Source organism: Lepisma saccharinum, chromosome 4 (assembly GCF_977018435.1).
Source record: "Lepisma saccharinum chromosome 4, izLepSacc3.1, whole genome shotgun sequence".
Lineage (NCBI taxonomy): Eukaryota > Metazoa > Arthropoda > Insecta > Zygentoma > Lepismatidae > Lepisma > Lepisma saccharinum.
In genome coordinates, this window is record NC_139232.1 from 29,594,849 (window position 1) to 29,620,487 (window position 25,639).

Here is a 25,639-nt window from a genome sequence, read left to right on the forward strand (position 1 = left end):
AGGTAACCAAATCTGATAAGCAACGATTGATTTCTACTGTTTATTGTAAAAAATATACATACACTACCAAGAAGCCAAAGTTTAAAATAGTGGATCAGGTAAGGGTCAGTAAGTATAAACAGTTATTCGAGAAGGGATTCACTAAAAATTGGAGAACGGAGTTATTCTCAGTGGTTCAAGTTTTACCAGGGAATTCAAATACATATATCATAAAAGATAATCATAACAAAATATTGAAAGGGAGATTCTATGAAGAGGAACTTAGTAAAACAAAATATCGAGATACATATCTAATCGAGAAAATATTGAAGAAGAAAAATAATAAATTGTATGTGAAATGGCTAGGTCTACAAGACAAAAGTTGGATAGAAGCAAACCAGGTGATTCTTTGACACCAACATGGAATATGGTACAGCGTTTACCAGATGTAGTGGAAACTAATAAGAAAAATGGAGAGTTGTTACCTGATAACATAAGATGCCTCATTGCAGGCCCATCAGGTTGTGGAAAAAACACTTTGCTGGTTGATAATTTCTTGCTTGCCCCCAATTGGCTAGATTGGAAAAATAGACACGTGTATGTATTCTCAAAGAGTTTAGAACAACCGAAATACCAACAACTCATGAAGCTGTACGAGGGACTGGGCATAGGTACATTTGCATCAACAATAAAACCTCTCGACCAATGTTTGAAAAATTCTGTTGTGGTATTCGATGATGTTATTCTAGAAAATCAGAATGAAATTAGAAATTTCTTTACACCGGGTCGTCACAAAGAAATAGACTGCTTTTATTTAGCTCAAACTTATTCCAAAAGCGGCCGCGGTGGCTCAGTCGGTAACGCGTCTGACTACCATGCTCAAGGTCCCGGGTTCGATCCCCGGCCGGTTCAAATCCGGGAACTTTTCTAAGGTTGGAAGCGGCCCCGGCGCCCACCCAACGTCGAATAACATGGGTATCTGGGGGAAACCCTGGGGGGTAAAGGCGGTCAGGGGCGTGATGCTGATCACATCACCCTCACTCATGACCGGATCAAGAAAGTGTGGGGCGTTACCCCCACACCCCCTATACGCCTTCATGGCGTGGTGCTATGCACAGGGGAGCACTTTACTTTTTTTCCTTCTTTTTATTCCAAAATTCCCCAAACAGTTACTACGAGATAATACAAACTTAATCTGTTTGTTTCGTCAAGATCATACTAATTTGAAACATGTATACGATGATTATGTGGGAGGAGACTTAAATTACAACCAAATTTCAACATTCTGTTCATTTGTTGGAACAGCGACGATTTTGGATTTGTCACTGTCGACATGACTCGTAAACCTAAGAATGGTAAATTTAGAAATAAAATCAACGACTTTTTAAACGTTGAAACGATATAAAATAACTATTAATAAAAAAAATATGACGAAACATAAAATAGAAGATAATTCGAAATTACGAGAGTACTTGTCCAAACGATTCAAAGGCTGGAAATCAGAGAATCGAGGTTATTACGAACAACACAAGCGTCAAGACCAACCTATTATCGATACACCAGTGGTCTCGGTAAAGAGATTAAGAATGTTACAGAACAAAATAAAAACTTCATCAATCAATTGGTACCTCTTACTGCTATAAATTATGCACAATTTCCTCCTACGCCATTATCTAGCATCCACACTCCTCTAGTACTCAAGGAACCACCTGCTGAAGCAGCTATAGAAGAATCAGAAAAAATCGAGTTGGGTCCCCTGGCAAAGGATTATTTTAGTACAGGAAAATTCGAAAAAGATGAAGTATTTGGATTGTATCCAACTATGGAGGGTAATGAAGGCGTAGTATGGAAAATTGGCAAGTCTAAAGTAACATTTGAAGGGGACAGCATAAAAATTAATTTGAGTGGGAGAAACAGCTTGTCTAGATATCCTGGTACCGTAGGGCTATGGGAGGTCATCACTAAGAAACAACCAAAACATTTTACAGAAGATGATTATCAAAGTTACTCTGAAATTGTGACATTCTCTGATGCTTTGTATCAAAATAACGATGCTAGTCAAAAGCGTGTGAAATCGAGCAGCGGGGATAAATACAAAAATCTGATTAAACCTATCTGGAATCAACTCAAAACCGGTAGTGGTATAAAACAATACAATACTCTACCTAAGCAATTTGTATGGGTAAACGATGTGAGAAAACTTATAGATAGGTTGCTTGTTATAGCAGGGGAGGAAAATGCTGTAAACAATAATTTCCACAATGAGAAAATGGGTATTGTAAACATGATTAGTGACAAATTAGCTAATTTTATTGTAAACGATCCTAAAGGTATAGGATACTTAATTAAAATTATCAATACTCTACCTGCTAGATTCTGGAATATATCAGAGGGTCGAGGTTTAGTAAATGATATTATTAATAAAATTTCGTTCGAGTTACACGTACCTGGTTACCAATATTGTGGTCCTGGTACAAAACTTGAGAAACGAATAGAAAGAGGGGACAGGGGTATTAATCCTCTGGATGCAGCTTGCAAAGAACATGATATTGCATACGACACACACAAAAATCTGAATGATCGTCATGTGGCTGATCAAAAACTGGAAGAGGCAGCTTTTGGAAGATTAACAAGCAGAGATGCATCACTGGGTGAATAAATAAAAGCGTTGGGTACAACTATTGCTACGAATACCGTATCAATCCCTAAGATTATATGTTTATTTTATTAAGTCTCTTTGAATGCTTCACGTTGACCAGTGCATTCACTTGTTTTTCTCAGTTGTCTCAGCCTCTGAGGCATTTAATCAATGCACAGTGTTGTGCCATGCAAACCTCCTAAGCATTCAGGAAACAGGTAATTTCTTCTGGTTATAGAGTCAGCGGTTTGCATGGTGGCAATTAAAAAACACGATTCGGCATAGAGGAAGAGCTCGATGGCCTAGTGATATAGAGGTGAGACAAGCTGAGAGGGAACTGACTTTTGGATTGTAGTTGAGAAGGGAGAAGTGGTTAGGAGAGCAGTAGGGAGAAGTGAGACGACGCTCTGGTCGACTAGTTGAGAAGAAAACAGAGGACTTCGTGTATTCGATTCAGCCTAATTCTTCAGATAGACAGGTAATTATCGTAACACTCAGCCATGATTCAGGTTCAACGGTTCACAAAACCCAACGAGTGACCATTGTCTTTTCTGCAGTTTAGTTCCTTAGTGTGATTTTGTACCTTTCGCATTGCCAAGCGTTATCTCGTCATGCCAATGACGAGTGCTCTCATCAGAGTATGAATGATGAGTAATTTACATCACCCAGCAATTAATTGCACAAACACTGGTTCAGATCCCCTCATTCTTTAGAATGACACGTGGTCGAGGTGCTGGGATTTTCATTTATTTCACCATGAACTAAATGAAAATTGAAGGATTAGTTTTTATAACCAGTTTTAAATTCAACCCCACCCCAAATGTTGACACGTGGTGGAGTGCTTGAGGCCTTTTCATTTTCTTCGGAAATGAAAAGAGTTGCCCTTAATTGTTAAGCAGTTTAAATTAATCCCACCCCAAAAATTTTGATAACTTGTTTAGTTTTTTTAGTATGTCTTTGCCATATTTCATTTCGAAAATACATAGGGCTTAAAGGTTCCTTTTTTATCATTAATGGGGAGAGAAGAATTTATATATGCCATGATAGATGTCGAGCTTTCACCTTGCTGATGAACTCGATGAAACATTAGACCAGTTATTAGATATAGCACGAGTCAAGTTTTAATTTAGTTCAACTGCAAGTTGAACCCCCAAATTTAAACGTAGCCCAATATTAACTAGACGCCTTCAGCGACAGTTATTAGAAAAACAGGAAAAGGAAAAGCAATTAGAGCACCAAGGTCAGGATATTAGAAATTTAGGCCCAACACTATTTTCAACTATGGCCCAGTCTCAGTTTGTTCCCCCAACTATTTTAGACGGTATCCCATTTCAGGGGATAGGCGGGGAAGATGTTTCGAAATTTTTAGATAAAGTAGATAGCCTTGCCATCTTAAATGGTTGGAACAGCGCCAGGAAGCAGGAATTGTTCCCAGCCCTTCTGGCCGGGCCAGCGTTACGATGGTATCAGACTTGGAAAGATGTTCCAGAAAATCAAGACAGTTCTTACGAGGATATACGACAAAAATTTAAAGATGAATTTACAAGGCCATTGGATCAACTCCAGATCGAGGAACAAATTCGATACAGGTTACATAAGGAAACTGAGCCAGTTACAAATTATGTAAGGGACAAGCAGCTACTTTTACTTAAAGCAGACCCCAAAATGGGCATTCAACAGCAGATTAAACAGATTATATTAGGATTGCAGGTGGATTACATGACAGATATCCATCATAAAGAATACGAGTCAGTGCATGGGTTGCTTAAGGATTTAAAATCCTTTGAAAAGCTTCAGTTTTTGATGAGGCAGCGCAAGCTGAAAGAGCTGAGGTGCGAAGATCAAAGGGATAGTTTATTCCTTCCTTTACACAGTGCACCAACACTTTCGTAACAGCAGCAGATTTTATTGCAGAATAACAATCTGGCTACTGCTGAGTCTGCACAATCGTGACCTACTTCAGAGATCGACGCAAGATTCAATGCCTTGCAAAAGGAGGTCGAACAATTGAAATTATATAATAATCCTCCAAGTAACAAAGCTCAAGTCCAGGCTCAGGAAACTGGTTTGGAAGCAAGATTAGCGAGTCTTACTTTTAGACTGGATAGCATGGAGGATCAAAAACACCACCCTGGCACCGACTCATCTAGTCAGAAACAATTTAGAGACCCATGTTATAGATATTATTATCAGACAGGAAATAATTATAGAGGTTCCTACCGGGGTAACAATAATAGACGACCACAGCACAATAGGGGCTATAGGAATGCACGCCCTAATAATAATAATAACAATTCAGATCGCAATAGGCGATATGGCAATACCCAACAATGGCGAGGACGTGGAAACATCCGCGGACAGAACTCGCGGGGTTCGTCGTCTTCAGCAGGACGAGGCCAGGAAGATAGAGAAGAGCAACGGGGAAGAACACGCTGCTCTATTTGTAACTACCCTAATCACTCGGCAGCCACAAAAATTAGGGTGGGGTTTGTAATATAAATACACTGAAATATAATAATAATAACAACAACAACATGAAACCAAAAGGAGTTGTGTACCAAATACCGTATCATGATCTTAAAAATTTAAAACTTAATTCGATTTTAACTAAAAAACAACAAGAAAAGAAGAGGCAATGTATAGCTAAAGGGAACGGAATGAAATTATTACTCAGTAGGCCACAATTAAAACGACTGCAAAATGCAAGAAAGAAAACACAGAGTGGTGGATTCATATTCAGCATTCCAGCTATCCTGGTTGCATTGGGGGCTGTTGGTAGCTTGGCTGGGGGTAGTGCTGCTATTGCCAAAACTGTCATTGATTCGAAGAAGAATAAGGCAGAACTAGAAGAGCAAAAGCGTCATAATATTGCCCTGGAGAAAAAATAGGCAAAGGTGTGAAGTCTAGAGCACTTAGAAAATTAGTAAAAAAAAGAAGAAGCACTCACGAACCAAGACATTGAATCTTTAGTTGAGATATTTAAAACACTTCAGGAGGGTTTTCATGTCTGATTCTCAACCTAAAGGTAGTCTTCACTCTCGAGAATGTGGCGTGGTGAATTTGGACAAGTCCGAAAACGTTGCTACTCACTGGATATGCTATTATAAACAAAATGACAATGCTTTTATTTTCGATTCTTTCGGAGGGGAACCCTCTACAGAATTAATTCGTTACTTGAAACATGTTAAAATTTATTACAACGACGATCGTGTTCAAGATTTCGATCAAATTATATGTGGCCATGTTTGCATTACGATGCTCAGAATTTTAAATAAAATACCAAACATCAAATTAAAAGATTTTCAAACAGCTGTATTATATATTAAATATGGGAATTTTCCATCTCTCCAGCGAGACTTCGGTTTTGAAATTACATCTTCACAATGATATTATCTATCCAAAATCCATAGCTCTGAGAGCATTCTACAGTATGTATCTGATTCCGAATGTAACTACCTACAACAATATTATATTAGGTAATGAAAAAATAATTATTCCTCCTGGACAGTATAACTTATCTACTTTACAGTTTGAACTTCCAACCACTGTCTTGCTTTCTCAAAATTCTGTAACACACAGAGTAGAGATTGTAACTACTAATGAAACAGTGGACTTATCTACCATGGGGGAACTTTTAGGATTTGAAAACAATAGCAAATTAGAACCAGGTGTTAGGCTCGTAGGTAAATTTATACCGAAATTCTTAGCTATAGAGACATTGAATATTCACTGTAACATTGCCAAAGGTATGATTACACCCTGTAACACGATTTTTGTTCCTGTGTAGTGAGTTTTATTTCCTAAAGGCTTCTGACTGGAAACCATAGAAAATGCCTATTATTCCCCTCAAACTAAGTTTTTTGGGACCAGGACAGTGTTATTTTTGAATTTTACCTGTTTTCAATGAGAAAATATACGAATTCGTGTTTTTCATTTACATAAAGAAAAAAACAAACACATATACATCAAATGTGACATATATTTGCACTCTAGTTGTGAACAAAATTATTGCAAATGATTTAAAAATGAGTAGTTTTCCGGGATTTACGATTATACTGTACATTACTTTCACGAATCAGCCCCCAAATATAGTCTCCCATCATGTTCTCGTTATACTGGCCTTGGTAGCGACGTTCAAAGTCCAATATATCTTGATGGAAATGCTCGCCTTGCTCCTCCGAGTGCGCTCCTATGTTATCCTTAAATTTATGAAGGTGTGCATCGAGAAGATGAACTTTCAGGGACATCCTGCAGCCCATTTTGCCGTAGTTCTTCACCAGAGTTTCAACCAGTTCCACATAGCTCTCGGACTTATGATTGCCCAAAAAGCTCTTAACCACTAAGACAAAGCTGTTCCAAGCCGCTTTTTCATTCTCACTGAGCTTCTTGGGAAATTCTTCGCACGCCAAAAGCTTATTTATGTGTGGGCCGACGAAGACACCGGCTTTGATCTTTGCATCAGACAGCTTAGGAAAGAAGTCTTGAAGGTACTTGAAGGCTGCTAACTCCTTATCTAAAGCTTTGACAAATTGTTTGATCAGGTCCAATTTAATATGGAGTAGAGGCATTAGCACCTTGTGCGGTCTACCAGTGGCTCGCACTTGACGTTGTTTTTTTCCCCACAGAGAACTCGGTCCTCTGTGGCCAGTACCTCGTGTTGTAGTGCGCTTTGGTGTTTCAGCTGTCCCATAGGCAAAGATAACAAGGAAACTTGGTAAAACCGCCTTGGAGACCCATTAGAAATCCTATGATTTTGAAGTCTCCGATGACTTCCCATCCATACTCATCATATTTCAAGGTATCTAGCAATTGCTTTATGCTGTTGTAATCCTCTTTGAGGTGGACTGAGTGAGGTAGTGGAAGAGACGGGTATATATTTCTATTATGAAGAAGCACGGCTTTAAGACTACTGGACGAACTGTCAATAAAGAGGCGCCACTCATTTGGGCTGAAGTCAATTACAATTGCTTCAAACAGACCGGTGACATTGTGGCAGAAGCAGAGTCCATCTTGACTTATGAAAAAGCTGGAAAAACTTTGATGACGCTTCCTCTGATCTGCTATTTGCACACATTCATCTAATAAATTCCACTTCTTAAGCCTGGACGTCAAGAGTTCTGCATTGGACTTGGTGAGACCAAGATCTCTTATTAAGTCGTTAAGATCTTTTTGATTGGGTTGTACGGGTTTCTCTCCTCAGCTCGAACATTGTAAGTATCAAGATCAATGTCTTCCTCGCTCTCTGACTTACTACTCTCGTCTGAAGAGGGCAGCTTTTTCTCCGGAGGAGTGGGCACGGGAAACTCAGGGCAATGTGGCACAGGGGCGATGGACGAAGGTATATCCGGATATATAGTAGCTTCAGCATTCTTTCCAGCCCGACGTTTGGAAGGATCCACCATGCAAAAGTAGCAATTACTTGAGTGGTCAGTGGGTTCCCGCCAAATTCTTGGGATAGCGAACTTCATGGCTCTCTTTTCTCCTCTGTACCATCCTACAAAAGACAAAAGACAAAAATAAACTAATGTGTATTTTCACAACATGTTTCACATATGAGATATGTATATATATATTTAATATGCACAAAATTATATACTTTTATTAACTTTGTCAATCAGGTGCACAACTGCACCCAAACCTTGTGATTTAGGTGCATTACTATTGATTAGGTGCACAAGCAACTTACAAAGCAGGATGTACAATTCAACATTAATGTGGGTAAAAATAAAGTATATAGCAGTTTATTAAATGTTAAACATGTAAGGTGTTAGTAAAAGTAATTTTTCAAAATCATTTGAAATAAACAAAAAATTCTAGGCCTCTTCAAGAAAACCCTAAATATTTAATATATAATTGAAATTATTAAAATTTTACATTTTAATTTTCCGTCTTACCTTCCAGAGTTTTTTTGCAGGTCTCGCAGGTGAAATGAGGTGCCCAGGTTTTGTCTTGTTCCCCTACAGACATGTCGAAATATGCTCTGTATGCTTCACACATTTTAGCAGATGCTTTCACAGAGTACTTATTTCCTCTTTTCTTGATAAAATGGCCACAGACATAACAAAATTCGTCTGCCATATACTTGCAGCCTCTTGATGCCATTGTAAACGTGTATCTAATTAGGCAGCTAGGATGACAATGAACCGCTTCAAACTGCACGATTTGCACTATTGTTGCTGGCAGAATGCCAAGACCTATCCATTTCAGTTATAGGGGAGACCAGTATATTGCTACAGCGTGCAATATAACACGTTATTTATCTTCTTTATTCGTAATGAGAAAAAACGTGTACTGGAAAAGGGTAAATCTCAAAACATCATTGTCCTGGCTACAAAAACAAAGTTTATGAGGAATAATAGCCATTTTCTATACTTTTGGAACACAAGAAATTAGGAAATAACAATTATTACCCAGGAACAGAAAAAAAATAGTTTTTGTTACATTGTGTTATCAAAGCAGAAGAAAATTCGATTGGCAGTCACAAGGAGACAGGTATCATTGCTACATTTAAACCGAATTCGGAATTTATGGAACTTATCTTCTATTCCCCAATCCCACCAGTCTATTTCCCTGTTGCTATTGATAAAGTTAATTACATAGAGATAACAATTACGAATAAAAGAAATGAGATAATCGACTTTGCCGGTGCTAATAGCACTGCGATAATAGAAATTAATATTTAAAATATATAAATAAATACCAAGATGGAAAATATCGAGAGATATGAATTACTGTCCTTCCCTGCAAACAGAAGAACATTTGCAAATTTGAATCAGCCCAACAAAGAGATACATTATGACATCACAGTAGGGGATGGGTTCATTCATCCACATAGATCTGATCTGTATATAAAATTTGATATTGTAAAACAAAGTAATGGTGAAGAATATCCCCTCCCTGGGGCTAATATAAAACTTATAGATAATTTTGTTCCATTCTTATTTTCTCAAATTGAAGTCAGAATGCATTGTACAGTGATTGACAGGATTGATTGCCCTGGAATTACATCCACTACAGTATGGACATTGAAACTGTCCAAATCAGAGAGTGATTATTATAAAGTTGGTGGATTCGAAGCTGGAACAAAAATTCAAGCAACAAGTCACACAGTACTGTTCCCCATGAGATTGCTATTTGGATTTTCCTCTGCTTATTAAGAAATTATGTGGAAAGGTGGTTTGAGTGTTATATTTCGTAGAGCACCCAATGGACATAATGCCATCATGAGATACAAAACTGAATGCAGATGGAACAACTAATGAGACTAGTTTACCCGAAGCTGCGAAATGTGTGATCCAGTCTATGGAGTTGCGAATGCCTATTGTTGAATATGAATCGAATTATGCTCTCAAATACAAAGCCAACATTTTGAGGTCAGTAGAGGGTAAATTTGTTTGAATTTTATCTTACTAATCAGTATCTTACAGAGTTCGTAGCTGTGCTGTTTCAGACAGGGAGAGATGACAATCATAAAAAAGATAGCAGCCAGTTTGATAATTGTAAAGTTAAAAATGTGTATCTGAAGAATGGCAGAAATTAAGTATTTCCTCGTGAAAATTATAACTTAAACATTGCAGAACAAGATTATTTAAAATTATATGAAGGTTACAGTGCATTTAAACGAGTAACTGAAGGTAGCATAGCCATGTTTATAATCCAGATGAGTTCATAATTCACAGACCAATGAATTTAATCAATGCATCAAATAGACAACAAATATAATCCTGGAATGTTAGTTTGTTTTCCACGGTATCTTTGCACGTTCCTTTTGCTTTCTTCGTGACGCTGCTCTCTGTTCTGAATGTATACATCTTCGAACGCAAACCAGCGAACTCAATAATAATATCACCGTTACACTCATCTTTGAACTCGCCGAGAACCTTCTTGTTGTGGGAAGGAATTCCAAATCTGTTGGGTTGAGGATAGTAAGAAGTGTCGAAATATCCAAGCATGGAAGGATGTTTAAGATCTTCGTAGAGGTTAGATGTTTGTATGTCATAAATAAAACTATCAGTGTCCATGTACAAAATTGACAGCTTATCATTATAGAAAGGTTTCATAATATTATAGTGAAATTCGAACATGTACATTTTCGGCAAGTCGAGAACCGTTCCGCCAACGTAAATAGGTTTTCTGAATTTTATCAATTTTATATCTAGATTAAAAAGTGTTAAATTCTCGTTGTAAATTTTTCGCAATTTGAATCTAGGATCAGATACTAATTTTCTACATTTATTGTTATCCGAAACCAATTTTATGTCTACATGCTTTCTGACGTTCTCCATTGTCTTTCCATAAACGGCATTATACATTAGTTTATAAAAATCTTTATCTAATTCTGAAATGGCAGCTGTTCTGTGTCTCGTGTTGGTCTCAATATAAGATTTTAACCATGGAGAGTTTTTGAACTTGAGATTGAAGTTCATCGCTTGATAGTGGAAGCATTGATTTCGATTGACATAAGAAGCTGCCAATGTTCTCAACCTCCTCCACCATCTTTTTTAAGAAGAGTTCAATGACATTCGGTCCGCGATATATATATATATATATATATATATATATAGTATATCGCTTATCTATCCTATCTTGCCAATCAACAACATATCCAAAACTATTTGGATCATGAAGCTGGTACGGTGTTGTGGAAGAAAATTCTGTATCCGGATCGTAATAAGACAATGGTTTGAGAAAAGCTTCAAAGTCCGCAATGATGATGGCCGGATGTTCCAACAAGGCCTGGTGCATTTTAAATTCTTCGAATTCATTTACTTTGGGCATCAACATGAGAGTCGGTCTGTTGACTCCACAGTAGACTTTATGTTCAGCAAGTTTTTTTTTTTGGCAATTTCTTGATTTTGGTAATGTTGGTAATTACGTTGGTCAAGATCGTCGAATACGGTTAAACACCTTGGACAAACTTCGATGTGTGCTTCAAGCTTGGTTGTTTGGCTTGTGAGTAAGCGAGAAAGTGAAAGAATTAGCGTGTAATGATGAACGTTATTGTCAGCAATGAGAAGCAGATTGATTTCCATGGCTTCGTCATCAACAATATTAGTTATCCTAACAGGATGCACAAAATACTTAACTGAACTATACGACTATACATTTATAGCTAATTGTTTTCTTTCTCTATTTCGTACCCTGTTTTCAAATTTTGCTATGTCGGAAATAGCAACAGGGTATTCGATGCCTGTCATGGCATATTCAATCTCATCGATATATTGTGTGTAATGACTAACCTGTTCCGGATTATCTATCCAATGAATCGGGTGAAGTGCTGCTAAAATGCACCACATGTAACACTTATCGTCAGTGTTATAAATATTTAGCACAGCTCTCTTATGCTGAATTTCTACCGGAAGTGGAACGTAGCTCGAAGCAGAAAAAGGTGTAAATTTGTTTACATAAGCGATTAACCTGTGAGGACTTCCACATAGAGACCAACCTGATCCCTTAGCCTCGAATTCATCATCTTTCCTAATCAAATCACTAGTAAGATTAGAATAAAAAACGTTCAAATTATCAACGTCTGCCAAATAAAGAACTTGGTTTCCCGTTTTGTGAAAGAAAACAATTCTTGTACCATTGGGTTTCTCATATTCACAAATTAGATCAACATATACTTTTATGGAGTTGTTTTCTAGTTTGTTTTACAGAATATTTATGATACATGCTTTAATTTCACTCAAAAAACTAGAAATATCACAGCGTGAATTCGAAGTAAAACAGAAATCCAAGAGTTGATTGTTGAATGCAGATCTAATCGGCTTTTGGTCATTAGACATCTTAATTTGTTTAGAAGTAGAAGCTTCAGTTTCAGGATGATCAATTTTTCTTTTCAATGTTCCATGTCCGGTTGATGCAATTTTCATGTGTTTACTTAAATTAGCAATGCTAATTATTTTTTCGAATTGAATACAAGGCTTAGAAGGTAACAAAAGATTTATTTTCGAACCTGTTTCGCTACATCTTGCCCTATGCTTGCTAATATTAGCTTTTGAGATTAATTTTCCACAAATAACACATTCGATGAAATTGGTAGATAACATTTTTTCATATGCTTTAAGTAAATAACAATATGACGCACAATCAAGTCAAAATTTAATAAGACAATTTTAAACTTACGATAATTGATAGAATGTAACTTAAAAAGACAATAGTTATAATATTTTTTCAGCTCTGGTATTTGTATACAAATTTTGTCCGAAAAAAATACAAAATTCAATACAAATACAAATTCATACAAATTCAATCTATATGAAAAACGACTTAAACCCTCTTCAAAATAAAATAATTTTAGCTATTACGATAAGATTTTCAGCTATGTTATTTATACAGAATTTTTGGAGACAACAAGTAACATCTGATCACACCAAAACTCAAGCTGATCGAAATTACTATGCGCTATGTAGCTTTAAAATAAATTAAATACTTAACTTTTAACAAAAAAAATATGAGCAGCACTGCAACAACACGTCCGCACTCTTCAAACACTCTCACGATATTGACTGACTTGTAATGCTTTCACATTTATATAACCTAAGCGCGGACCGCGTTTAAAACATCAGAAACAGTGAGCCAATCAGAAAACAACACGACATCGCATTACGTCATAATCCAACCAATCAGAAAACATCACGTCATCTCATTACGTCGTAAACCAAACAATCAGAAAACAACAGGGTCATCATAATATTGCGTAATAACTTATTGCATAACATGATGCAATAGTTTACCCTTACAAGCCATCGCAATGTAGCGTAATAACTTGTTGCGCAACATGATGCAATAGTTTACCCTTAGAAGCCATCGCAATATAGCGTAATAACTTGTTGCGCAACATGATGCAATAGAAGTAGACCGGAAGTAGACCAAAAGTAAATTTGCATGTGTGTGCTTGGGTGTGCGTGGCTGGGTGTGGGTGGGTATAGGTGTAGGCATAGGTATGTGTAGGTGTGCGTGGGTGTGGGTGTAGGTGTAGGTGCGTGGGCGTGTGCGTGGGTGTAGGTGGGTGTGGGTGTGCGTGGGTGGGTGTAGATGGGTGTAGGCATGACGTACTTTAACTCGTAAGAAATTATGACATTCGTACGAAGTACGAGATGAAAAATCACAGTTTTGCAATAGTATAAAATCGACAAAATACATCATCAAAATAGATTTTCCATTGTGGTTAAATTAATAAAAACAACAGGCCTCGTACCACTCGTACCAAGTATGAGGTGAAAAAACACAGATTTGCAATAGTATAAAATCGACAAAAACGTCATCAAATAGGTTTTCCATTGTGCTTAAATTAATAAAAATAATAGGCCTCGTACCAAGTATTACTTTGAACCCGTATGATCACCCTACTTACATTAAAACAACCCACGAGCTTTAGGATTAGAATAATGGAATCGCTGCATTTCTAAGATCTCCTTGCTAAAAGTTGATTAACATTGAGGATTCTGCAAATGCTGTCGGCATCGTGATACAACTTGCGAAAATATTAGTTTTGTCACAGCTGAGCTAGATTGAGTTCAAACCATCGAAGTAATACTTGGAAAGAAAGAAATGTACAGTTTTAAGGCGAATAATACAGGGAGGTTATTGCAGCATGCCACCGCTTCAGCATCGGCCGCTTGCCGGTCCAGTCATGCAACAGGTGCCGGCAAATTGCGTAACAGATAGCCCGTAACAGAAACCGCTTGTTTTGTAATGTTTCCACTTTTCACAATTACAGTTACAATTACAATTGAAATAAGCACGTACCTTGTCGCACGGATGCAGGAAAAGGTGTCCTCCCAAATACAAATATTTCTGGCACCTTATTTCTGACAGAAAATCTTAGATTAGTCATCGCTACTTTATTCTCAGTTGTCGCGACAGCGCCTGCAGCTTATCGGGGGTTGGGTGAGTTGTCAGCCGCGAGATGGCGCTTCATACTGCACGTGTCGGCAGTGATGCCAACCGTAGGGACATGTCCCTACGCATAGGGACTTTTCACTAAATTTCGCCCGCGTAGGAACGTAGGGACAGATTTTGCCAAATGAGGGAAAACGTAGGTACTTTTTTCAATCTTGGTAAATTACATTTTATGAATTAGTTTATCTGGATACTTTAGCGAGGAGGAGAAAAAAGAACTAACTAACAGATCTCCATCAGAATTTTGGAACATGTTATCGGTTACCAAAAACTTTCAAGGCAAGTTCCTTTTTGAAAACATTTCCACTCTCGCGAAAATAGTGCTAACATTGCCGCATTCTAACGCGGAAACGGAAAGAATATTTTCAATGTTAAGTGATACAAAAACAAAAAAGGGAAATAAAATGGGACCAAAATTGTTAAAGAATGCAGGAAATACAGCATCACCAACCAACATCTATCTCTTCACAGCAGCAGCATGTATGACTTCAAATAACATAATCAACAGTAAACGACTCAACGTTATTCATTAGGGGTGTGCTGGATTCTTTACTTTAAAAAGTCGTTAATTCTCGACGTTTTCTGCCTTGTTAGTTTCTGGAACTTATCGAAAGTTGTAAGTTTTTATTCTAGAAATGCAAAAACAATCACTTAAAGTGAAAATGACTTGTAAAATTCGAGATTTCCAGTGCTTCGGGAAATTTCGAACATTTCCCGTCCAGAAAATTTTCCGACTTGGTCGGGAAATTGCAAATTTTTCAGTCCCGAATGTCGGGATTTAAAAAAATTACCGTCCCGATCCCGTCCCGACCCAAAAAATTCTGTCCAGCACACCCCTATTATTCATTAAGGCAAGAATTTACAATACCGGACCCTTCTGTAATTTCTATGCTACGTCTTATACTCACGAAATAATTATTCGTGATTATTTATCTCAAGTTAACATGTTGGGGTGAGGGGGAAAAAATGTTCATTAACGTGTAGAAGTTGTAAAATAAGCTTTTCAATTCTCGCAATGATTCTCCGTATACAAGTATGGTAGCCATATTTGTTGATATGAACAAATTAAAATTAGTTACGCTGTCTACAGCGTTGCCACACTGTTGATTTCATACTTGGAGAGCATGGATCGTGTAAGAATGGCGGAAGAGAACAGTAAAAAAGTTGTTAATGTTGTACAGATTGTTAGGTGGAGTGTGCAGGAGGATGGCTGTGGGCTAATTAATAAACTTATGGATTTCAGTATATTGCCCAAAGAACGTGCTTACATGTGACAGCGACAATCACGATGTAGAAGAACTGATTTGATTACAGGTAAATTTGGCAACAGTACATCAATCATAAAATTGCAGGATACGAAAATGGCCTTCGATGATGAACGTTTGCCGTTAAAGTGCTACGAAAATAATATTTTTTATCGGTTCGTAATCACAATTACCGCAAAACCATTCAGGAATAGCCCCACTGACCATTCTCGGTAAGTTTAGGTTAAGTTAGGTTAGGCAAACATAGTTAAAATTTGGGCTCGAAAAAAACATGCACGGGTAGCCCAACAAACCATTGACGGATAGCCCCACGAACCATTCAGGTACGGTTAGGTTAGGTTAGGATAGGCAAACATAGTTAAAATTTGGGGTCGTAGTAATATCAGGAATGTATATTTCGTTTTTTAAGTATTGGAAACACAAAATCTTCCGGTAAATAATAAGCAATCGTGCCGATCGCGGACCACTCAATGTCACTTATTTTGCAATTTCTACACGTGACCCCCCAAATTTTAACTTCAAATTCGTGATTAGGAGGCCTCAATTAGTGAGTATGCGAAATATTACAAAAAATCGGGGAGAGGTCCTGTATTGTAAATTCGCTCCTTCATTAATTGTGGAAGCACCGAGCAGAAAGATTTGGTAAGTAAATGTGTATATTTTATCTTCTGTTTGCATGCTCATGAGGTGTTTTTTTTTAGTCACTTTACTTGGCGTAGGGACATTTGGTCAGTTGTAGGGACATTTTGACTACGTCTGTAGGGACATTGCCGAAAAATGGTTAGCAACACTGTCGGCTACCAGACAGTGAGTCTACGCTCATTCATGTTCACTTCTGTTCGCGTTTATCAGTACGCGTTTTGTTTATACTGTGTTATTGAGTTGGTGTGCTAGTGCTTTATTGTGTGTTAATTGTTATTCATTCATTACTTATGTCGTTAAACAAATATAGTCTTGAACATAGAGTTTTTATGTACGATAATTACGTGAAAACGAATTCTTGCAGAAAAGTGGTCAGGGATTACGATAGACAGGATCTCTTGAACCTAAGAAACGTGTTGTATTGCTGTTGAAGGAAGTCATTTTCAACATCTCTTATAACACAGGAGGTTAGTGATCATCATTATTATTACTTTTAAATATCATTTTACGCTTTCGGTTTGCTTTATGCGCCGGGATGCTGTCTTCCCTTTCTGTCAACTGAGGATAAAGTAGCGATGTCTAATCTAAGATTAGATGTCAGAAATAAGGTGCCGGAAATATTTGTATTTGGGAGGACACCTTTTCCTGCATCCGTGCGACAAGGTACGTGCTTATTTCAATTGTAATTGTAACTGTAATTGTGAAAAGTGGAAACATTACAAAACAAGCGGTTTCTGTTACGGGCTATCTGTTACGCAATTTGCCGGCACCTGTTGCATGACTGGGCCGGCAAGCGGCCGATGCTGAAGCGGTGGCATGCTTCAATAACCTCCCTGTAATAATAATAATAATAATAATAATAATTCCTTTATTTAGCGGGCGATGTTTATCCGTAGGCTGCTCTACCACCTAACCCTTATCATGAGCTACAAAAGAAAATATAAGTATATATATAATATAATATCGTAATATATGAATACAGATGGAATACAGAATACAGCATGATGTAAAACCAAAGTAAAAATACAAAAAATATAATGTAAATGTTAACATAAAGTTGCTTTAAATAAATAAATAATAATAATATTAATAATAACTTGAAGAGAGTAATAAAATTCCAATAGTTACAGTTAGAGTATAAGTGATTTGTTGTTTGTTGAGTGCCAGTTTACTTCTAGTATGTGCTACTGTTCTGTTGCTGTTCCTGTAGAAGCATTTCTTTCAATTTAACTTTGGAACTCTTTATTAACTCTTATTGAGTTTTATGGATTTAATATTTGTTAGTAGTGCATTCCATGCTTTCGGGGCAGATATAGAAAAAGATTAGATATATAGCGTAGTCGAATGGTGAAGAATATCAAGTTCGTTGTGACGACGTGTCCCGTATCTGTGAATTGCGTTGAGAAAACATAATTTTTCAAATACGTATGCCGGTTTACGTTCAGTGTGCAGATCATGAATAAAAGATAGATAGTGGAGTAGCCTCCTGTTGGCCATTGTTAAAATACCGGGTGTCTCAGAAGTCTTTCCCTGATTACAAACTTTATTCATATCCGCTATATGCAAAGTAGAGATGTGAAAGTAGTGCCAAAATGGTTGAAAATTAACCAAGTTTTTTTTGTTGCAGGTTTGAGTAATGTGGCTGTAGTGTAGCAGTGTCAGCGTCCAGAAAACCGGAAATGTTCACAAATCAGGAAAAAGCTCAGCATGTTCTCTGGTATCTCTAAACCCGGTCACCAAGTCAACAGTGCAGAGGAACTTTCAAATGTACAGAATGCTTTCGTCTTGAATATCTGCCATCAATAAGTTGGTATTTAACAAATGGAATTTATCTTTATTCCCAAATCCTGTCAAGTCCAGAAAACGTTGTATGGAAAGATGACACACAATGTGAAGAGCATTAATTCCTGATTCCTTGGCCCTGACACTGCTACACTACAACCACATTACTGAAACCTGAAACAAATAAACTTGGTTAGTTTTCCAACATTTTGGCATCTCTTTCTCATACTACATTGCATATAGCGGATTTGAATAAAGTTTGTAATCAAGGAAAGACTTCTGGGACATCCGGTACCTATTATGTTTGTTTAAGATGCAAAGGATGTGATCGCGTTTATCCAGGCCAAAAGCTGATGCATGCATTTTGTGCGATTTGAATTTTCCTACTGAGTTTTTTTCGCAAGTTTGGACCCATACACAGTATCACAATAATCAAATAGTGGAAAAATTAAAGATTGAAGTAGTCTAAGTTTACATTCTGCAGGTAGTTGATTTTGGAAACGGTAGAGGTGTCTCAGAATAAAATATGCTTTTTCACATTATTCATTGATTTGATCCGTCCAGTCCAATGTATCGTCAATAATGAAGCCACGATTTCTTGGTGAATTCTTACATGGAATGGTTTCACTTATAATTTTAAGTTCAATTTGTGCAACAATACATTTTTTGCGATTGTTTCGTTCTAATTAGCATATAAAGTGATTCAGGGTTTAGCTTAAGTCCATTTGATGTACACCATGTGTAAATATTATTTAAATCGGTGTTGAGTGTGGAAATACTACTTTCTTGTGCAGTACGTCTAGTCGAAAAATACTGCTGTGTATCATCTGCATAGAAATGTGGTGTGAAAAATTGTATAACCTTATTTAAGTCTGCGGTGTAGAGGGTGAAAAGGAGTGGTCCTAAAATTGATCCTTGCGAAACCCCTGCTTTTAAAACTACAGCTTCGGAGATCTGTGAGGGTGAATTTTGAAGACATTTCTGTTTTCTATTAAGTATATAGGATTCAAACCACCTTACGGCTACAGAGTCAAATTTATAGTATTGAGTTTGGATATTAACAAATCGTGTTGGACTGTGTTGAAAGCTTTACTAAAATGCAGTAATACGAGAAGTGCAGAACTACGATTGTCAATTTTGATAAGAAAATCATCTCTAACTTTTGTTAACGCTGTTGCTGTGCTATGCCGTGCACGGAACCCATACTGAACAAGTTAACAACAAGGTAACAAGTTGTTCGCGTCAACATAATATATTAGTTGCGAAAATGAATTTTTTCTAGTACTTTAGAGAGTACTGTCAATAGGCTTATAGGCCTTAAGTCATCGAAAGAACTGGTCTCTTGTTTCTTTTGAAGGGGCGTACCTTTTCATTTTTCTGGAAACACGCCTTTAGACAAAGAATAATTGATCATATGAGTTAATGGAGCCAGTACATATGGTAGTGCAATCTTTAACATCTTAGTGTATATGCCGTCTGCTCCAACACTGCTTGATTTAATGTTATGTACTGCTTTGTGCACATCAATTTCGGTTACTGTGTTAAAACAAAATAACTTATCTTCATCGGTAAAGCTACAGCTATCAAAGAACTCTATTTGTTGTGTTTATAGTTTAGTGGGAATACTTGATAAATTGCTAATTTGCCCAAAATGATTATTTAGAGCATCTTGTTCGTGTGCTCTGTTCACAAGTGAGGATAAGTTCGTATTGGCATTGTTATTACCCAGCACGGCCCACTGTTTTAGTTCACGCCACGTTTCCTTCTTATTTAATTGAATAGCGCCAATTTTAAAAGAGAAATATGACTTCTTTTAATGTCGGATAACGGTAGTCGTAAAATTTCGGAGTTCCTTGTAGTGGTTCCAATCGGCAACGTTGTTCGTGCGTTTAAATTTCCTTAGAGTGTTGTCTCGGATGCGCATTAATAACTTGACATTAGGAGTTATCCACGTGCGATCTTGGAGCTAAAAAAGTCTACTTTTTCATCAACGGTAACGAGTGATTGCTGTGTTTCACACTGAACGTTTGTTATGTCTTCGGCAAAGTCTATATCAAAATATATTTTATTTTGCGAAAATGGAGGAGAATGTTCATTCATCTTGTCTTCCAGATACTATCACCAACTGTGCAAATGCGTGAAAAGAAAATGATAATTATAAAGTATATTTTCACTGCACCGTGGAATATTTAACCTACCCTCTTATTGTCTTCTTCAATATTGTCTTTGTTGACAGTTTCGCCTAACCTTTAGAATTACCAAACCAAATTTATTATTGCGTATTTAGAAACGCAGCATAATTTAACTTCCTTCGTATTTTTAAAGTAGGTTAAAGAAATATTCTTCAATGCAGAAATATCATTAATTTGTGTACACTGAAAATTTTGTAACCACTACTTTGTAGGTATGCAAGCAATACACAAATGAAAATGACATGAAGATAAAACTAATATTTTACTAATAACTATACAGAAATGGAATATTTTAATATGATTTGTTACTTCTGGTTAGATTCTCTGCATGACTCAATTAATTTAATATATTTCGTCAAACGTTTTAATAAATATATTTAGGAGTAGTATATCAAAGTTTTTAATACCGAATGAAGTGTACAACCGGGCAATTATCTCGTCGATTTGTGCATCCAAACTCCGAACACGAATTTTCCATGTTCAACCCACATATTCAACCCGGTTAAATTGATCGATACAGCACATTGACAACTACGCGTATTAATATAGCGAAAAACACTTAATAAGACATTCATTTACACCACTGATTGCATATATATGGCTAATCTTAGTAGCTTTTTTCTATAGTATAACAAAAAGGCGAGAAAATACACGTTAACTTGCGGGACCACCATGTTTTCTTCCCTTCTTCTCAGGAGAAACTAATCGTAAAAGTGGGTTCACTTTTCGTGGCCGATAAGCGTTGAAGCGAGCATTCCAATCATATATAGTGTTCAATGGTAGAGCCATACATGCGCTTGCAATATTCTTGTATATATGGAGTGGAATGAAATCACAGAAAATGAAATAAGTCTGTGAAGAAAACCCTACTGCAGCAGAGATAATCTTATAAATATGTAATATTTAACTAGTATACTAACTTGTCACCTATCAACTTCGGTGACCACATGCGATGTATAACTTAGCGTACGTAATTACGAACACATACTTTGAGAAATTCAAAACTCATCTAAGATTATTACATAATAGATAACGAAGTACGTAAGATTAAGTTTATGCTTCTATAGTTCATAATGTCAACATACTACTGACTTTACCATTATTTTTTTTTAAGTTGTCAAGGCAATTGTTGCAATGAGTTCCTTAGTTAGATATATGCAATTTTTATAGTAATTATAAATTATCTGTAAAAGTTCTACAGAGACAATGTGCATTTTTGAAGAGTTCATTAATAATATAAAATTATTCATATTTGAATATATCTATTTAGATTTATGAAAGGAATCTACAGGGTTAATTTGTGTATTTCCTGGGAATAGTCCAAACTTGTTCCGAATTCTTGTTTCTGCATATCAAATTATAATTTCGTATGTGGAAAATGGAGATGATACAGAACTACATAGTTTGCCGTAAAATGAGCGTTCCGTGATTAACGATGAAACAGAAATTAATAAGTTTGTTACATGTGGGTAGATATTGAAATAATACAATGAAATATATCAATTGCACAATGTAGCAAAATCATACACAAAGTTTCCAGACATCTCGACATATTTATAGATGAGAGTTCTATCTAGAAATTCATATTCCATAAATGTATATATTATTTGACAGCACTGATCCTACACGTAATATGAGGAGTGAATCATGAAATGATGTCCTTTTTACGCTATCTGTATGCTTAGGAATGACTACCAATGAAAGGAAAGAAGACTGCAGAAGGAGTCTGGTGCGGGGCACATCCGGCTACAGTAGTTGAGTCCGATAAATCAATTGATTGGAAAAGATCGATAAAAGATCAATTGATGACGTAGCATGTGTTTTTTATTCTGATTGGTGTAACGTCATAAATGGGCGGGGTTTAATTTTGTGAGGAGCGTTTTGATTGGTTCTTGGGGAGGAGGAAGAGGGTGACGGTATCCGTAGCGACGGTTAAAAGCGTGATGTTTTTATCGGAATTGTGAGAACAGATGGCATGACTGTTATCGAATTAGCGGAATGGGGAGTGTGACGTGTCTGTCTGAATGGAGGTTTGCAGACTGTTAATGGATGAGAACAGATGGTGTTTGTCTGTTACGAAATGCTTTGAACGGTTGAGTGTGCGGCGTCTTTGTCAGGGTGGTGATAGGTTTTCCGGGTTGTTGATGGATGAGAGCAGATGGTGTGTGAGTGTTATGGAATTCTGGGAACTGTTGAGTGATATGTGTGGCGTGTTCGTCGGGATGGAGATAGGGTGGATGGAATGGTAATGCGCCTGGTGATTAAGAAGAGGTTATGAAATGAAAAAGAGAATAAAAGTCGACTAGCATATGATGGAGGAAAAACAGCAAAAGGAGAAAAAGGAGTCGGAGAGTCTAGATGTAAAGAAAATAAAGAGAGCAAAAATAGTAGGTTTCGCGGAAGAAGTGACTGTGTATAGTGTACCAGGACAGGAAGAAGATAGGAGAGGCACGTGGGCGTTGGACGCTTTGCGGGAACAGATGCGAGCAATGTGTATCGATGACGTAGATCGGAAGGGAGGTATATAAAGGATTAGTGGATTGCGAAGTTACCAGAATCAGCATCGCAGTTGTCGAAGCAGGAGACCTTTCTATCACCTGGAACAAAGAATATCGGAATCTGCGTTGTTTGCAGACTTTCCTTGCACAGAGACTAGCAGCAAGCAATTCGTGCCGACGCAGAAGCCTGTCAGCATCACTATTGTCCGAGCAGGTATCGAGGTGAAGCAACTAAAAGGTGAGTATGGGTGTAATCTCGTGGCTGACGAAACTTACGAGTGTCATGATCTGTAGGAAGTCCTCTGATCAGACACCGCAGATGGACCCAGCAGGTAGTTCCCGTCCGTTACCGACGCCTCCACAATCACCGATATTGTCAGGATCGCCGAAGGAGACAAAAGACGGAAAAGAAAATGTCGACGTTCCGGAATATCTGACGGAACAAAAATTTCGGGTAAGGTGGGAATCAAACAATATACCTTTCAACAACAAAAACCAACTTCTCCAATACTGCATCAAGGATATTACCCTGTTGAGACAAGGATGTTTGAAGCTGAGACAGAATTTCCTTGACATATGCAAGATCGACATTTTCAAGGATTGCCTCACAATAGTATCTGCCTGTTCACTAATTTACAGACAGAAATTTAGGCCGGCTAACACTATAGGAATAATACCTAAAGGAGGTTACCATCATGCAGATCAGATGTCTAAGTTCGCATTGAAATGGTTAACCTACGTGGAAGAACAAAATGATCTAATACATTTTTCTCGGCGGACGTACTCGTGAAAAATATGTCATAGGAGGGCGTTACAGAGTGGACGGTTATCACGAGGAGACGCAGACGGTGTACGACGCGCTTGGATAATACTGGCATGGTTATCAACGCTGCATATCAATTAACAGGGATATGTATCCGAAAGGTGACGAAGAAGATGAAACCAACCAGGATAGTAACAGTGATAAACATAGTGACTTGTTGAACACTGCAGCCTTCAGATACGAGACAACATGTCGTAAAATTGCGGTTCTACGTTCTGAAGGATACCATGTTGTCACAATGTGGGAATGCGATTTCAAAAAAATATTTCGAGCAGATCCTGAACTCGATAGATATCTATCGATACACCCTATCGTTTGCTGCATTCCTTTAAATCCACGAGACGCCTTATATGGGGGAAGAGTTGGAACAGTTAGGACTTATTACAACATCAAGGAAAATGAGAAATTACAGTACTATGATTTTACAAGTTTGTACCCTTATGTGAACAAATACTGCGCCTATCCTATCGGACATCCTATCATATTTCTATGAACTTCTATTCCTTCGGTAAATAAGGTTTTGAACATGGAGGGGCTAATAAAATGTACTATTCTGCCACCAAAAGCCCTTTTACATCCTGTTTTACCTACAAAAATGCATGGAAAACTGATGTTTGTCTTGTGTAACAAATGTGCTATCAGATTAAAATGTGAAGGTACATGCAGCCATTCCGATGAACAACGCGCACTTTCGGGGACTTAGGTCATCGCCGAGGTGCGTAAAACTTGCAGTTTAGGCTACATAGTACTGTCAGTGTCGGAAGTGTGGAAGTATGAAACATCGATGTATGACCCTGTCACAAAAACTGGAGGACTTTTTGCTGGTTATGTCAACACCTTCTTGAAAATAAAACAGGAAGCGAGTGGCTGGCCTTCATGGTGTCAGAACGACGAGGATAAGAAGAAGTACATACAGAAATTTTTCCATAAGGTGGGTATTCTATTGGAAGAAAACAGTATCGAAGTCAATCCTGGAAAACGTACTCTGGCTAACCCCTGCCTTAATTCTTTATGGGGCAAGTTCTGTCAACGAGACAACCTTTCCCAGACAACCATCATCAAGGAATCGAAAGATTTTCTCGATAAAATGACTGATCCAAATATATAATGATTGGAGGAGTCGTATTAATCAATTAGGACACCGTATTAGTGAACTGGAAATATGTTGAAGAGGCTGTCAGTCTGAACAGAAAAAGTAAATGTTCCTATCGGAGCCTTCACAACATGCCATGCTCGTCTGAAACTGTATGAACTTCTCGAAAAGTTGGATGACAGGATATGTTATTGTGATACAGATCCTGTAAAACGTATTCAACCCCTCAAAATCGAAACTGTCCCTATTAAGAACGAACCAATGGACGAGGGAATAGATGTGACTACAGACAGTGATTTCATAAAACGGCGTAGGGAGATCGACTTTTCCCCAGATAAATCGAATGTCCTGAACTACACAACGTAGAGGCATGTTTAGATCTCTATCTCGCTAACACATATTTTCTGAACAAGGAAAAAAACAAGTTCGTAGCAATAGGATTCGAAAAGCAATCCCCTTTCAATTTGGTGTGGGTGTTTTCGCAACAGGGGAGATCACCCGTACGCATCGATTCTAAGCAGATTAGAGAACTGTGTGCTTTGAAATCTGACTTACTGAATTACGTCGAAAAATGCCGATGATTCAATTACTTGGTTACAGGAAATATCACCGTCAGTGGTGTAAATTCTTTCGGGAAACGTTGTATCTCGATGTATTAACATCATTCATCCGATGCTTTTATTTTCACAGCCTCTGAACTACACTTATTTGTATGAAATCTTTTTTGGCCTGTGCAGAAATTAAAGAACGATCGTTATCATAAATTGCAACCCGAAATGGAGGCTTTTGTATATTGTATCAAGAAAAATATGGTTTCAGAAAA